Below are 12,372 nucleotides of genomic sequence, written 5' to 3'. Positions count from 1 at the left end.
CTGGTTCGGTTGTCTAGGATCTATGCCCTGGAACTATTCTCAGCCGGAATGATTGACTAATTTGTATAATAATCAGAAATGCTATACAACACACATGTGTTTTAGCGTAAAAAAACACATGGATTTTTTTCCCTCTCCCTCTCTTTTCAACTGTCTCTCAGAGTCAACGAGCGAGTGCGCCCGGCTCGGCCAATCCACGCGTGGCCACCACCTGGTGTCGACGGGCCGGCCCAGCGAAACAACGGGCACTAGTGCCAAGGGAACTTGCTAGCCTAGCTGCTGCACAGACACTTTTTTTGTCCTTGCATAGAAAAAAAATTGTTTTTTGTGATCTGTGATCTTGTGATTTGTGATTGTCTGGAGGTAGAAGGATGCTGGAGGTAGAAGGAGGCCAGAGGCTGTTGGATCTTAATTCTATGGTGCAAAAAAATTCATGTGTTGAAACTGTATAAAACACATGGTTGTTGGGTAGACACCCTTAGGCTGCTGCATGTGTTCTTTTTCACGGGAACCCCTCCTAATTATTTTTCATTCATAAAAGGGATATATACATATTCGAAGGCCTTAGGCCCAAACAAAAGAAGAGAGGAGACCAGTTAAGAGAATGTCTCTAGCCAAATTAATAGAAGTCCCTTTATTTTAGGCTTAGCCTTGATACAAACCAAGGTAAGCCCCACTTTCTATCGAGTGAGAGAGAGGTGACCATTGTCGAAGATGACACTGTTGCGATGTTTCCAAATGATAGCAGGGCAAGTTCCAAACATGTATAGAGAGGTGAGAGGCCCAGCACGATAGACTAAAATGGCATTCAAAGAAAAGATGCATGAGAGACTGCAGCTGTTGAGTTGCACAGAACACAATTGTGTAGTCATCCAGGAGTTTATTTTTGTCTTGAGAAAACTTCTGGTATTTAGTCTGTCTCTTAAAAGGAATCAGAAGAACTTGTGTTTGCCGAGGACACTAACTCCAAATCCACTTGAAGAGAGGTGAAGCCGGCAATGTACCTATTAGTTGAAGGTCTTTTAGAGTTCAAGGAGCCAGATCCCAAGGTCTACCTTGGAGAATAGTTTGAATCCTGGTCAATTGATCAGAGCTTGTGAGGACAGTGGCAGAAAGAAGTTTCTATTCAGAGGGTTGTCCAAAAAAGTAGAGGAAATCTCTCCCCTCAGGCAGCCCGGGAATTGGAAGAACTAGAGGCAATAACACAGGAGGTCACACTCAATGATGAACATGATGAAAGGTCCAGCTTCTTCGAAGATGATAGTCACCGTCTGCGTACGGGGCTAATCTATAAGTCATCAACCCGGAGCAGCTCAACCTGCCCATTTTTTCACTTTGTCTGGAAGAATTTTGTCCCTCCCAGGGTTAAGGTGTTTGGATGTCTGTTAACTAAACAGCGGATTCAGTGTAAGACGGTTCTTGTACGCAAGAACGTGCTCCAGGATGCCCGCTGTGACATCTGTGGGCAGGAGGACGAAACTGCTGATCATATCGCCAAAGAATTCTGGGAGAGATTAGGATGGAAATATGGAATGCTGAGCCCATTGTAGAATTGCAGAGGCAGGGAAACAAGAGCTCCGCTGGATGTCCCAGCTAAAGCGCAATCAACCCTCATCTTGCTCTACTGTTGGGAACTTTGGAAACATCGACATGATGTGGTGTTCCGAGGGATGAATCCAGACCACTACCGCCTATTTGCTGCCTGGCGGCAGAGTCCCAAGCACTGGCAATGTCATTTGCCCAGGAATAGCGCCCCTCTTCGTCTATTCTGGTGTAATTTGACAACTGTAATGTAATCCATAGCTCTCTCCCTCTCTTGAAATCCGGTGAACTAAAAAGATGAGAGGAGAAGTCGGGCTGCCAAGTAATGTGAGTCCCATTTATAGATACAACACCTAAACACTGAAAGCATTTTAACAGATGATGTCACATCTTCATATAGAAACATTGTGATTCTATACATTAGAGATGCCCTAAGCAAGCCATGAGGAGGGAGCCCAGCAGACCGCGACGTCGATTCACGCACCTTAGATAGCGTCACTGAGCTTTCCTTTGGATGTGATTTGTGAGGGGAGCTTGCTTTGGACTACCGAAACGACTATACTGAGGAGAAAACGAGAACTCTCATAGATGATACGAAAAGCAATGTACTAAAAGCAGGAAAGTAGCAGTTATGAGAAAGTGAGAAAGCAAAGAGAGGCACGTTTGTTAACAAAGCAGAACCAAAGACTTCTGCATACAGCCAAACAAAACTTTCAACTATATTCAATTCCAAACTAAATCACAGTAGAAGTTATGGCAACTCAGGCTAGACCAAAACAGCAAGCGGAAGGTCTCTGGAAGTCCTACATTAGCACCAAACCATCCCCCAAGGGAGGATATAACGGAGTGTGGGAAAATCCAGTTGCCAATGCTCCCGGCTGTGGGTTCTTCATAATTAGCATAACATTCTAGTACAATATGCCAGGGTCTCCTTTTTCGAGTTGGTTACTGAGATCTTCTTGTTGAGCAATGTTTTCCCAGCAATCTCTGCTTATTAGGGTGGCCTCTAACAGGTCGGGAGGGTACTCAAAATGAGTCTTGCCTTTGGCGGGAGGACTCCTAACTGCAGCTTGAAGGGGAAAAGCCACTGATACACTGGTGGAAGTCTTTTTCCCATGGCAGTATAGCATGATTGTGACGACGCTAGGCCGCTCATCATTCTTTAGAGTCTCCTTAGATTTTTCGACATCCAGATCATTGTCAACGACATTGGGCCGTTCATAAACTTCTTCGGATACCCAATCTCTATCAGTTCTTCTATCGGCTTTGGGCCGATCGTCGTCATATGGCGTTTCAGGATGACATCCACTAATGAGATCTGGCAGGATCATTGAAGGGCTCGTCAACTCTAAAGAAAGTGTCTTAGGACAGAGTTTAGCCTGGAATGTCGTCGTCCTTGCAAAACTTTCTAAACTCTTCCCATATTTCCTTGGCTTGGTTAAAGGACTCTTCCCATATTTCCTTGGCTTGGTTAAAGGGCTCAAATCAATTGGGTTGGTCAAGGAATTAGCCCTCCCCCTGATAAAATATGCGAAAGACTTTTTTTATCCAGATAATGAGTAACGGATTGTTGTTTGTTATATTAGACCTATTTTGTTTGGATTTGGAATGGACGCCTGCGGAGGAGAAAAGGAGAAGCAGCTCCGTGGGCTGGCCGGCCTTCTGTTTCGAAGAATGGAATCTTAGTTAGGAGAACAAGACGGGGGACAAAGCCTTCCAACATAAGTTATTAGAACCTTTTTAGAAATGACTATCAACAGCAAAGCGTGGCTTCTCGCCCCTAGACACTAGGGTGGTCTACGATCGATCATCCTTATGGAAACAAATCTGCCTTCACAGCGATCTGCCCTATTGCAGGAGCTTCAGTGTGTCTCTTAGTTTCTTTTATGGATGGTTAGCTCACTCACCGACTGACCTTTTTAGCCGATCTTCCCCAGGTGTCTTTGCGTTATCAGTGTCTAGGCCGGCGAGACAACTTGCGGCTAAGGTCCATTCGTCGCATGTGAGGCGCTTGCGGGTAATTGTATCTACTTTGTGAAAGACAAAACGTTTCACTTTCTTTTATGATCAAGTTAGTGTGTTTTTTCTACACACACTAGTGAAGCGCGCTCACGTAAAACACACGAACTGAACTAGCCAGATTTAGGGTTTGGTATTTCAGACGGCGCAGACTCAAAAGGAAACTTCAAAGCAGGAAAGGCTTAATCTCCAGTAGTACACTTAGCTTTTTGGCCTTGTTTCAACTTGAACATGAATTTTCAGCACATTTTGACGTTATTATATTAACATAAGCATTGAACACTGACGGCTAGCCCATACATGCAAACCAAACACAACAAATCAAACCAAACAAAGACACTTAGCATAGGAGTAGATCTCCATCAAACTAAGACAAAGAACACCAGACATGAAAACAAATGTCTCCAGACACTTAAACCTTAGAAACTCAAAAGAGTAGAAAAACTCTTCTATTCTAGTCTCCCAGGCGACCGATTGCTCCATGAACAATGAGCGCTTGCTACTCCGCCAGCAGCGCTTGCTGCCTCTCCTCCCTCTATGCGCTCTCTGGTAGCGTGAATGCGCGCTTCTTTCCTTTGCAGGATCTATTGTTCTAACACTTATCAAAAGGAAGTTTAGCACTCTATGTATCAAAATCAATTTCATTTTGTAGTTGCCCCATTTCGGCAGCAATTGCAGAAAGCCTGTTTGTAGCATCGATAGCCATACGTGCTAGTACTCAATTTCTTTGTGATGATGTGAAGACACTTATCGAGCCTCCATTTATAGAGTGGTAGAGTAATATCTCCATGCAGTACGAATTGCATGGCTGCATGCAGCCTTTATGAAAAAACAAACTTTGCAGAGCCGTTTCACCAAATCGATTCCGCAATGAATTCGGTGGATCATCCACGTCACGAATTGGATGGAAGGCACAATTCTTACTAGTTCTCCGCACTACTTTTTTGCCGTTAAAGACTATCATGCCTGTTTAATGAAAAACTGGCAAGCTCTGGCTACCCTACCATCTGTACGTGTTTGCTATCAATTAGTTGAAAGACCTTTTCTTGTGTGCCCTCCTCGGCAGGTCTAGAAATAGAAAAGAAAAAGATTCTTTTTCTTCTTCGATTTGCGCATCTTTCGCTCATCTGGTTTACCGAAAGGAGTAGGAATGTGATTCCAATGAGTTTCTTAATGCTTTGAAACAGTAAGAGATGTCTTGTTTTCCATAGTAGTCAGTCTTATCATTTTCTATCCGCGCTATCTATGCAATCCACAACCCAAAGGTGCTATACCGAAAGATGCCACACAACAGACTTCAATCTCTCTTTTACTGTCTGTTTATAGCAAGGTATGTAGAAATACTTATATGAATAAACTGAGGAATATGAAAATGCAAAGCATATCACAGGGACCGGCTGAGCGTTGTCTTCATAAGAATACTACCTTGTATAACTTGGTAGGGGTTGCATTAAAAAATCCAATAATATAGGCAACAGGGGCACAACTGCTGATACTAGATTCTATTGCTTTGACTGGCTGAACACAGTTTAGTTCCATGACTTTGAATTCTGGAATTTGTGTAGGCACCGGCCACTCGCTCGCTCAATTATATACGCAATTTCTTTGCATTCGAACATATACACAATAATCCAAATTAGTTTGTTATATATTTCAGTCGATCATTCAGGAATTTTCCAGATTCGGTAAAGCCGATAAAGCAAATCACTCTTTCTAGGGTTGAGGAGCTTACTCGAAAATGGAACAACTGACGAACGAAAATCTCTCCAATCCCTCCAGTCCGCCTTCATACTCAACATGAAAGGCCAGAAGCCCCGATAGATTGGGACAAGTCTGTCCCAGTCAAGATCTTCTCTAACATTGAGCTACCTTTGCCTCAGATAATCAAATTACTTAGGAAAGCTTGGCCCACCTCGGAACCTTAGTAGGGATGATGAATAATAAGCAGTTCCGGTACTTTATAAATACAGATTTGATAGATGTTCAGCCGGAAACGGGAACCCACTCCTTACACACTTCCTTTTACCCGGCGGTGAAACCCATCCGAGGGGACTTTCCGCTTGCTGTTTTGGTCCAGTGGGAGGAAAATGACCTTCCAAGGAAAATTTGCCTCCCAAGTAAACAAAGCGAAGGATCAAGTAACCAACATGTTGCGGAGCAGCCAAGTAAACCAAGACATGACTCAAGTAATCCAAGGGCATAGCAACGTAATCCAACAGAGGGAGAGGGGCTACGTGATCCAACAGAAGATCATAGCAACGTAATCCAACAGAGGGAGAGGGGCTACGTGATCCAACAGAAGATCTACATAAACAAGGAACACATGAACCTGCTAAGGATCCATTCCACCTGCCAAGTAGGTCAATCACAAGAGCTCGGGCCAAGAAATTCAATGAAGTAATCCATATCCATATGCTGATTCAGCAAGCCAAGCAAGCTATCAGGCTGTGAGCAGGAATCAATGCTGATAGCTTGCTTGGCTCCTTTACCCTTCATGGTTAGAATGGGTACCTCGCGGTTCTACAGGGATCCATTCCATCATCCATCAATCTCTGGATCCAGGCTCGCCTTCACTCGGTCAAGGGGTAGCCCTTTACCTCGTTCCGGTGTGATGAAGCCTGCCATTCCTAGAGCAGGGTATCTCCAATTTGAGTAACCAGCTTGCCATCCTTCTCAACCCACAATTGGAATGAATCCCGATAATCCTTAGTTAGCTGCTCAGATGGCGATCCAAACAAGAGCAGTATCAGCTCATGGGGATGACCCAGAATCTCTTTCTCTGGTCTATCGAACCAACCAGCTACCATGTAAACAACTATATCATGACTAGTTGACCCACCCAGTGAGTAACAACTATCGTAGCGAACCTAAAGCATTCAGGCTTACCTCTTGGTAAACTATGACTTGACTTTGATATTACGCCTTCCATCCAGTGGCCTCCCACCAGATCTTATTGTGGGAGTGTTCACTCGCTATCCTTGGTCCTTGGGTAGGATCTTCTTACCAAGGATATGACTACAAGAGCACAGCCAACTGTATCATGCTCTTCGAAGTACCCCCTTTCTTGTCCACAGCTAGACAACTCGTACTCATTTGCCCAACAGTGGTCGGGTTCACCCATTCTTTGAACCTACCTATCTGCTTAACCCTAATGACACCTTCCTCATATCAGAATGGAAGAGTAAACTATATTGTTAGATGCTATGTTTCTAGGATGGAATTCCTTGTACTCAACAGTCAAAATACAAATAGTATCCATGGGATAACCCTGATCAATAGAAGTCACCGCTAAACAAGTTTCGACAAAAGGAATGCTTATCGTATACTAATCATTATTGGCTTTATTTATTGCTACTAGAAAGGTAGATACCGGTGGTAAGCGAATAGGAAATAGACTCTAGTGAGTATCTATTTGAGTAGAGAGGTATGCCATTAAAAGCTATTAAATAATAGAAAATGAAGGAGATACTAGGTAATGTGTATGAAGGGGTAGCCTGACGAGGATATCACTCCTTCGGATGTATCCGCTGATCCTCCAACCGTTATGCAAGGTCCAATGACCCAAGCTCGAATGCGTCAACTCAATTTAGAGGTGAGCTCATTCTTAAGCGATCCTTTTCATACTTTTAAGAATAGACTACTACCTAATGATGTTATCTTGCTTAGAAACATAGGAGAGGATCATGAGGAACTTAGAGAAAGGTATAGAGGCAGAGAAGACCAGCAAGGACGACCAACACAAGCTGGAGGTCCAGTCCAACTGAAGATGGAGGCCATCTCGGGTTTCAGGATCAGTCTGTCATAAAACTGGTCACATGGGCGCGTCCGGGCTCCGTTTTCGACGATCCACATATGGATGGAAAGATAATTAGATAAAGAAGCCAATGCAAGTGGTCTCACATCAAAATCCCTTTAGAATCAACAGGAATCGTCGAAACAAGTCAGCATCCAGAATCTGCAGGGTGCTGCGACACCGTCTTTTAGTCCGTTGGACCGTGTATCATGTTTGGACCCATTAGGGGCGCGTCCAGGGGTCTTTGCATGACCCTAGAGTCTTCATAAACAGCCACCACCCCTCCATTAGGGTTGGGTTTTTCTTAGATTAATCTGTCAAGAACAGTTTCACCGTTCATTGGTTTGTGAGACCCCAACATCGTGAGATTAATCATTCATCTGCAATTTGGTTGTTTTCTTTCTTGTTCTTGCTTGTGTTCTTCATTGCGTAGGCAGGGGTTAGCCTTCTTGGTGAGGTCAACTAGATCTGTGTCTCGGTTGATAACCAGAGGAGTTGTGGTGCTAAGATTGCAGGGTTCGATCTTTCGATCTGAAGCCGGATCGGTGTGTCATTCTTCGCCACAACGATAGTTACCTCTACCTGACGAAAGATCGGGATCCCCATATCCATTATAGCCTGTATAGCATGGTCTAGGGTTCTGAGAGATAAGAATAGAGAGAGTGTAATCAAAGCAAGGGATAAAGATCAAGTGCACATTTCATTCATGTCAAGGCTATCTGAAAATCAAGGGAAATCATGATTCATTGGCAAATCAGACATATTTCAGAGCCATACTTGGCTAAAGCATAAGACAATACTGTGGTGAAAGCCTTAAGACAGGAAAATCGATAAATGTTAATTCATTATTGACCCTAGTCTAAAGGTACCAGTATCTTTCCCATGAACCAACTCGCTTTTGATTTTTTATGTGGGCTCCCTTTTCCTTGTGTTAAAAGTGCCAACTTCTTAGTTTTCATACTTGAATTCGGAAAGCTTGATCCAATTTGACCTACTGTATAGATAGCCCTATTTAATATGTTGCTCCTATTTTGGTATTTCGTGCATTTGTTTCCACCATCCAAATGCAGGGAATGTGTATCATTCTAGTCTCTTCGAATCAATCAATATGACTATCGGAAGAAGAATAACTACCTTCTCGCGGAACTACCTTCTCGAAATCAAGACTCTTCTAAAAGCATATGTGACTTGTTTTAGTACTTTCATCACAACTATGGCATTGGCATGGGCCTTTGCTAAACTAGACTATCAGAGCTCGATCATGGCAAACAAAGGAACTCAGACCCAATCTAGACAACTTGAGGAGCAAGTTAGAGCTATGAGAGAATCCATGGATAAGATCCAAGCAGATCTAGCCGAACGGATGCAACAACAGAGTGAAGAGTTTCAAGCTCAAAAACAATTACAACAACAACAGTTTGAGAAGCAAGTAAAAAACAATTACAACAACAACAGTTTGAGAAGCAAGTAGTTGAGTCTATTTTTGAAATATAGAGAGAGGGCTACAACCTCTCACAAAGAGGGATAGAGGCAACACCTTTTGACACCCTCCAATTTAGACTCACACTGCAGGGGCAATAGAACAATTTAGAATATGCAGTAGTGTTAGTAGTTTTTTTTACATCTATTAGGCATTTTTGCAAATACATGGATTTTTTGTGTGTAACCAAGACAATACAGCTCAATGTCATCTTATCAAACACATAAATGGGACTGGCCTCTTTCACTAGCTAAGACAACAATTATGGCCATGTAGATGCAATATTCGATGTTTCACAAAACAAAGACAGAGGAGGTTGTAAGAGAGACCTTGTCAGTGCGAAGGAGAGGAAATGCGTGTCGAGAAGAAGACACCTATCTAGAGAGGTGCAAAGGAGAGCTGCGAGAGGAAATGAAATTCTCGGGTGAGGGAATGGGAGGCTAGCAACCTCGTTTGAAGCGGATTTTCAAGCAGGGTCTGGATTCGTTCGACAGGTAGAAGGCCCAAAGCGGGACAGAAGGGCTTACAACACTATGGGAAAGAAAGGTTCTGCTTTCTCCACTTTAATTAGAAAATAATTGTTTTTAGGCCTTCGGAAAGTAAAATTTTTAGCCTTCAGAACTGAACGTAACAGGTCAAAATGGAAAAAAGTTACCAGTGCGTAATTAAAGATTCAGTGAAAACTAGTCGACCTTTCATCACAAATTGAAGCAGAGGCAGTTAGTTGAAAATCCATTTGCAGATCCTGTTGTTGAGGTAGAACCAGCTTCACCAATAGCATAGACTCTATTAGTCGAAGAGATAGCAGGAAAGAGGATAACAGAGATAGAGATAAAGGCTTCGTCAGCAGAGATGAGAGCAGGGCCCTTTTGAAAATAATAAATAAGAGGGGCAATCAATGAATTGACCAGGTGTAAGCAGAGGGAACCGGAGCAGAGCAATATGTAGCATACTTTTCCATTCAAGACCGTATCTAGACCTTTGTCATCGATAGCCGGACCCATGCTGACGGCACCGAAATCCTGCCCCTCCGGTGGGGAACTAGTACCACCAATAGATAGGCCCGTCCTTTCTTGGGCAAGCGTTAAAGTCTCTTCTTGTACGTACTGAAACAAGACAAACTACTCGCGGGACCCACTTTTGATCTCTTTCTTTAGTTTTCCGCTTTATTCCTTTATTAGAAAAAAGTAGCTTTCCTTATTAGTAGCGCTAGTATCTTTTCATAATGATTACTTTTTTTTCAGAGAACTTACTTCCTAGATTTTGAGAAGCTGAGGCATTACCGGCTTGGGGGACAATTGATCGAAACGAATAACAACTAGTCATGATTAGGGACAAAGCTTAGCTAGTATATGTAATGTGTTCATGGCGCATTTCCTCCAACAACTAGACTAAATAATATGGGTGGATGGATTGACTTAAACGTTGTTGCATGAGCGGCTTCTAAATGAGTGGTTGATGATTCACTTTCAGATTATTACCCACCTGCTATTGAAGTGGCAGTGTGACGTCCGCCCACTGCGGAATGGACGCCACCTAACTATGATTTGGACAACCCAAATTGTTGTATGTACCACATTAGGCCACCCCATAGAGGACTGTTGGGTCTTCAAAGATAGGGTGGAAAGATAGTACAAGGCAGGAGAAAGAACTCTATCGAAGAATGTGTAGCAGGATCCTTAAATTTGTGTAACCTATTGATGAAGCGTGTTAACCTCCACAATGGAGGCCACCATGTATATATTGCCTTCTAGGTCAGTTATAGGTGAAGCCATCTGTTACTTGATCTCCTGAAGGAACAAACCAAATATCTAGCAACCCTTGAGACACTCGTTCACGCACAAAGTGGTAATCCACTTCTATGTGCTTAGTTCGCGCATGGAAGACTGGATTTGCTGATAAGTAGGTCACACCAATATTGTCACACCACAAGCATGCAGCCCGTGGCTGAGCTATGCCTAGTTCCTTGAGTAAGGTTTGAACCTAAATAATTTCTACAGTAGTGTTGGTGTTTTGTAAACCAGACTAATGAATTTATATGATTGTCGCTCAGCTCTAGGAAGATGATGGTAGCATCCAAAAGACACGAGGATTTATACTGGTTTAGGCTGAAGCCCTATGTCCAATCTCAGAGATGATCGAGTGTGTGTTCCTCACTTGAATGCTCTGAAGTTCTTACAATGGAGGGTGCAAGAAAGGTGGAAGAGGTAGAAGAACCTAAGCTAGGTGGTGGGCTGCCCGAAGGGAAGCTGCAAGAGCCCTACTACTATGGAGAAAGAATGAAATAGTAGAGGATGCAGAATGATGGAAAGGGTGCCCTGGTTGCCCTTATATAGAGTTCGGGGCTAGGGTACATACAAAGTAGGAGGTTCTCCTGACTGAAGGGTCATGAGCCTGAGGGAGGGCCTATCTCACTTGGCTTGCAAGCTACGCCATCTTGTGGAGCACGTCCAGGCGTGGTTGTCGTCATCGTTTTGTGGTCACATCGTGGCATGGTGCTTCTGCTCCGGTCGTGGTGGCACTGTACGCACGGTGGTGGTGCACCAGCCATCCTGTGCGACATGGTCTCCGCCGTGGTCTTCGTCATCGTCTTCTGGTTTCCTAGGGCATCATATAGAAGTTGGCAGCCACCCCTAGGTCATCGATCACCTCGTTATCTTGAGGAGCAGGGGGCCATGACCCCGATCATTGGGGTCGTGGTTCCCGCTAGTAGTGGGTTGGATCATACTGTCGTCTCGTTGGACCGTATCTGGTCGGTGGTCATCATACCTATCATCACCGCTTTGGGCGGTATTGTCTTGTTTGTGCAGTGTGGCACAGGGAAGGCGTCTGATCAGACCGAGGTGACTGCTGTCCCCTCAGTCCTTGCGGGGTCAGTGCGGCGTGCTCGTTCTTGTTAGAGCGGGCACACTTGGCGGCGCTTGACCTCTCTCGGTTCCTTCCAAGGGTCGGGACTAAGGAGAGGTCGTGCGCCCTTCGAGCGTCACGTGGCTTAGACAGGAGGAAGGGATCGCGGCTGCCCCTAGCCTTAGCGTTCGGTCTGGTTTGCTTGGCTTAGTTGGGCCTCGGTCATTTGGGTCTTTTTCAACTAATCGGTGCCTTGAGACACCCTAGGGTTATAACCCCGACAGTAGCCCCCAAGTGTTTTTATGATCATGAAGTGATCGTGAAAGCGCTGATATGCGCGTGTGTCAGAGCGTGGGGTCATAGTCTTGGCTTATTCGAGCTTCATCGCTCGATCCCTTGCAGACTGGTGTGTTCAATACGGTGGGGGGCTGTTGTGCTTTTGCCCCGTCAGGACGCCCTGACAATGCGGTACGTGACTATTGAGCCCTGCATGTCAGTGTGTTGCGTATCAGGGTTAGTGACCTAGGTGGGGGCCGAGCGGTCTCGTCGATGCTGTACCGGCCTTGCTTTCATTTTTTTTTCTCCTTCTTTCCCAGAAAAAGATTTTTTCCTTTGCCAAGTGTCCTAGATCTGGGCACTCGGTAAAGTTTTTTTTATTTTTTTTCTTCTCCTTCTTTCCTAGAAAAAAGAT

The sequence above is a fragment of the Miscanthus floridulus genome, chromosome 17, assembly GCF_019320115.1.
Source record: "Miscanthus floridulus cultivar M001 chromosome 17, ASM1932011v1, whole genome shotgun sequence".
In the NCBI taxonomy this organism is placed as follows: Eukaryota; Viridiplantae; Streptophyta; class Magnoliopsida; order Poales; family Poaceae; genus Miscanthus; species Miscanthus floridulus.
Note: the sequence above shows the minus strand (reverse complement) of the source record.